The following is a 5,308-nucleotide window of genomic DNA, read 5'->3' as shown; positions in this document are numbered from 1 at the left end:
CACACCCCTGGGAGGTAAAACCTTTGCTAGATATTGAATAACTATAGATCTTACAGACTGAGGTGCTTTTAGAGGTTTTGGAGGATGTTCTACAGATGTGGTTCTTGGATGTGGAGCTTGGGGCATTGTTTTGGGATGAGAGGCATGGCCAAGGCTTTTCTGTGCTCTTTCTCAATGAGGCTAGGGAGCTTTCTGCAGGAATGCATTTTTGAATCCAGGAAGTAGAGGAAAGAGCTTTAGGTAGGGCTCAGGACTGAGTTCCTTCATTCATTCATCCATTCACTCAACTAATACACTGGTTCTCAACCAGGGGCATTTTTGCCCCCCGGTGAGCATTTGTCAATGCCTAGAGCCACTTTTGGGGGTCACGACTTGGCATCTTTAGTGAGTAGAGGCCAGGGAGGCTGCTAAAAAGACCACAATGTATGGGTTAGTCCCCTTAACTAAGAATTTTCTGGCCCAAGATGTCAATAGTGTGGAGATGGAGAAATCCTGATCAAGTTAGTATTTACTAAAAAGGAGATACTGCAGAGAAAAGAGATAGCTGACTTTACATACCAAGCTAAATATATCAGGTGATGATAAGTATTATCAGGAAAATGTGAGAGAAGCTGGGGGCTGTAGCATAGGGAAGGGGCCTTGACTTCTCAGCAGCAAAGAGCCAGGGGAATGGAGTTGCCAGAGTAAAGGCTCTGAACACTGCAGAAACTTGGTTTCATTTATTCTGAAGCTATTTCCTAAGTGCTTCCTGTGTGCCAGGTGTTGTTCTTTCCAGGTGTGGAATATACAGCAGAGGGCAATACGGACATAAATTCCTGCTCTTGTCGCCAGTGACAGGGCCACCTCTGGCCACTAAGGAGACTTTATGATAATGAGGAAAAGTGCCTCCTCTGGACACTGAACCAAATGTGGGATGTGAGAGAGTGAGCTTCCCCGGCAGAGGCGACCAGCAGTGCAATGGTCTTTCAGCAGGAACAGGGAGAGGCCAGTGTGGCTGAGTCGACTAGCAGGAGGTGAGTCGGAGAGGGACTATGGAATAAACATTTGTGTCCCCCACTTCAAGTCCATATGTTGAGATCCTAACCCCAAGGTGAAGACATTTTAGGAGGTGGTACCTTTGGGAGGTGATTACCTTGTGCCCTCCTGAATGGGATTAGTGCCTCATAAAGGAGGCTCCAGAGAGATCACTGGCCTCCTTCCACCATATGAGGACACAAAAAGCCTGTGATCTAGAAGAGGGCCTTCACCGACCATGCTGGCACCCTGATCTCAGACTCCAGCCTCCAGAACTGTGAGAAATGAATGTCTTGTTTATGTGATCTGGGCCCCAAGACAAGAGGTCACTGCAGGGCCTTGCTGGGCACTGTAGGGACTTTCTCTCAGAGGGAAATGGGAGCCAGAGCAAGGTTTTGAGAGAGGCATGACCTGACCTGGCAGGTCACTCTGGCTGCTCTGTGGAGAACAGACTGCAGGGACTGAAGGAAGAAGCAGGGAGACCAGTGCCAAATAACAAAAATTCAACCAAGTAAACTTTAACGATCTAATTGGCTTTATTGAACTATTCATGAATCAGGCAACATCCCATCTAGCAAGGAGAAGGGAACTCTTCTCCTTGAGGAGATGTATAAAAGGGAAGCCTTTTATGGATAGCATGGGGAGGGATAAGGAAAGAGGGATTGGCTCATCTTCCTTTGGGGGATGGAAAGGACCCATGTGGCAGATGACCTCATTGGTGCTGACCAGAAAATTCTGGACTGACTGGTTAAGATTACATTTTAGGGGAAGGTTGAAATTGCAATTAGGTTAGTTTGGTGATGTGGGCTTAGCACAAGTGACTGACCGCTTTTGGGGCCTGTGGTTTCTTTTAAACACCAGTAATGAGGCTATTGTGATGATCTGGGTCCAAGGGTTTAGGACTGATATGTGGGAGACTAAGGGAAATGAGCGCATCAGGGACATGTTTTGAAGATGACAAGGACTCCTGAGAGGTTAGTCTTGGCCAAAGAGGGGAGGAGAGGAATCAAAGGTGATACCTGGTTTGGGCTTGAGCAACTGTATTTGGAATGCCACTTACTTCAGTGGGAAGCATGAGAGAAACAGGATCAGGAAGATGAATAGAGAATCCTATCAACACGAAAACGGCGGAGAGTCACTACGGTGAATGCATATTATTAGCTTTGTGATAACTACTAGACATCCGTGTGGAGATCATGTTAATGGTGGGACACAGGAGAAGTCAGAACTGGAGGAAGAAATGTGGGCATGACTGGCTGATGCACGCTCTTTAAAGCCACAGCACAGAAAGAGCTCATCTAGGAGGAGAGCACTGACAAGAAAAAGAAGGGGTCCTAGGAGTGCAGTGCATTAGGTTTTGATATAAAGTAGAGGAGCAACCTGCTTAGGAGACTGAGAAGGAGCAGCCAGTGAGAGAGGAGGAAACCAAGACAAAAACCTTCCGAGAAGGCGTTCCAAGCAAGAGAAAGTAACACACCCAAAACTTAGTGGCAAGTAAGTCTGGGAAGGGAAACTGGTGTTTGGGGACAGGGCTGGAAGGAACAGGGGCAGTGACTAATAGAGACAATGGCTTGGAGATCTTAATGCAGTTGAGGTGATGCTGGAGCGAAGAGAAAGTGGACAGGAGCGGGAGGAGGTTCTGGTCAAAGATCAAGAACCCCTGGAATTTGGTCTACGGCCGTGCCACCCTGAACAAGCCCGGTCCTGTCTGATCTCAGAAGCTAAGCAGGATGGGGCCTGGTTAGTACTTGGATGGGAGACCACCCAGGAAGACTAGGTGCTGTAGTCGTAAAAAATAAAAAAATAAGGGATTGTGAACTGACAAGGTCCTTGCAATCTGTGAGGTCAACCAAGGGTTGCCTCGCCTAAAAAAATAAAATAAAATAAGGAGGCTCCAACTTTGCATTCCCTTCATGGTGTTTGACAAGAACCCCTGCACAATGTGGATTTCGGAGGTGTGATGCCACGATAGGAGGCAAGGACATGCCTGAAGGGGTTCCGAACTGGCCACCTCAAGGTGTGCTATGTTGGCATGAAGGTTGTTTTGAGCAGAGACTCTGATTTAATACCTGATCTAATTGCAGTTTCAACCTCCCCTAGAAATGTAAACTTAATCAACCAGTCTGGAATTTTCTGGCCAAGCACCAGTGAGGTGATCTGTCACCTGGGCCCTCTCCTTCCCCTCCCCTCAGAGAAAGAAGAGGAAATATGCATGATAAAAAGCCTGGCCATTCCCTTTCCCCCAGAAGGAGACATCCTGCTCTAAAAATAATCCTTTCTTCTCTTCTATTAATAGCCCCTTGTTCCACCCTCTTCCTATAAAAACCCTTCCATTTTGTACAGCCCCTCGGAGCATCATTCTAATTGCTAGATAGGGTGCTACCCCCATTCATGAGTCATTTAATAAAACCAATTAGATCTCCAAATTTACTCGGTTGAATTGTTTTTTAACAGATTGTAATTAAATTTGGTTATTTTTTGTTAATCTGTCTCATTTAGATTTAATTATTAGACCAGCCAAAAGAACCTTGAAGGGTAGAGGGAAATTTCTTCCTCCTCCACCGACCATGGGAAAAAAAAAAAGGCTGAGGTGAATAGAGGGCAAGATCACAAGGGAGTTTAAGGAACAAGAGTGGCCAAAATGTCAGGGGGCTCCTCCAGGTGAACCGTGAAGTGATGATAACAGGAATAAAGGCGATGTCTTGTAAGTGAGGGCCACCTCTGAGAAGCTGGTGGGAAAGTAATAAGGAGTTGTGGTTTGTCTACACTGGCAGTAATAAGACCATGGGAAGTAATGTGTTTGGAAAAGGGAGAAGTGGATTGCTATGCTCCACAAGGAGTACCCAATAGAATGACCTCACCCTCAACCCTGATCCACAGGAGTACCGCACGAAAATAACAGCTTCCCTGGAGGGGGCTGGCAGGGTGGGGGTGGGGAGGCAGGTTTCAGGGCAGTGGTCGGGGGAAGGTGCAGAGAAGGGACTGAGGGTCCAGCAGTTTCCTGATGAGGACTGTGGGCTCTTGGCACCGCGGAAGGGGAAACCTGTCAGAATAGGAATTGTGTCCAAACGCCAGGGTCCGGGTGATGAGAGGTGGATGCGGGGAAGCTTGTTTCTGGTGGTAAAGGAGTCTAACAGTTTCACAAAGTTACTCTCCGAGCACCTAACCTGAGCCACATCCTTAATAAATGTTTGCTATTACTTTTATTATTTCTGCAAGCTACAAGAGAAAGGAGCCTTCTGGATTTCTCCAGGGCAGGGCTCGGATTCGGGAGGGCTGCTCTCCGGTAGCTCCTCCCAATTCCTCCTCCTCCTCCTCTGGAGCTCCCCAGCCCTGCGCCGATCTAAGGCTGCTTTCTGAGCCCCAGGGAGCTAGGTGTGTCTTACGTGCTATGCAAAATCAAAAAAGACCTGGGCGAATCGCAGCCCAGGTGGCCCGCTGGCTGAGCGCAGAACTGGGGTGCAGCACCGAGCTTGGAGCGGGAAAGAGTCCGCGGGCGGGACAGAGGTGCTTCCCCTTTCCCGCCCGGGAGAGGCCTCCGCCTGCGTCCTGCAACGCTCCCCATCCACCCCCGGAGCCAAACTGAACCAGAGGTCCCCAGAGCCCGAGGCCTCGCCCACGTTTCCCCTTGGGGAGAGAGGCAGCCCCCCCACCTGCCTGTCAGCCACGTGCTGGGTGGCCTTGGGCTGGCTGCCTCTGGTCTGTGGACCTCGGTTTTTTAAAAAAGGAGGCTGAACTCTATTTCTCCAAGGTCCCTCCAGGTTCCTCCAAGAGCACTTCCTGCAATAACCTGCCTTCTTCCGATCTGAACCTCTTCCTTCCCCCATAGCCTTGGGGTAAACCCTGGGTTATCTTTGATGACAGTTATCCATCCTGCTTCTTGGAGAAAGAGAAGTGTTGCAGTGCAGTTGTGATTTCCAGGAGAGGTCTGCAGGCTTTTTCTATTAAGGGCCAGACAGTAAATATTGTAGGCTTTACAGGCCTTACGCTCCCTGTCACAAATACTCAGCTCTGCCCTTGTACAAAAGTAGCCCTGGACGATACGTAAACAAATAAGCAGTTTTCAGTAGAAAGAGCTCAGTTTGAAGGTCAGTCAGGCCCAAATTTCAATCTTTAACCTCTTCAAGCCTTAGTTTTCACTTCTGAAATGTGTAGACAAATTGACAATTGCATTATAAAAGGTGTTAATTCTTGTCCCTTGACCAAAGGTTACAGATTTCCAGAAAAATAAAGTGTTCTGTCTAAGATTATGTAGGCGGACTAAGCAACTCCAAGTTTGTTCAGTGAAACCAGT

General features: G+C 48.1%; 1 pseudogene; it reads left to right on the top strand.

Annotated features, from left to right (window-relative positions):
* The first annotated feature begins 2,684 nt into the window (after positions 1–2,684).
* LOC111737764 lies at positions 2,685–2,803 on the top strand (annotated as a pseudogene).
* Positions 2,804–5,308: the final 2,505 nt, after the last annotated feature.

The sequence above is a fragment of the Pteropus vampyrus genome, unplaced genomic scaffold (genome assembly GCF_000151845.1).
Source record: "Pteropus vampyrus isolate Shadow unplaced genomic scaffold, Pvam_2.0 Scaffold30, whole genome shotgun sequence".
NCBI classification, from domain to species: Eukaryota; Metazoa; Chordata; class Mammalia; order Chiroptera; family Pteropodidae; genus Pteropus; species Pteropus vampyrus.
Note: the sequence above shows the minus strand (reverse complement) of the source record. Positions and strands in the feature narration are given on the sequence as shown.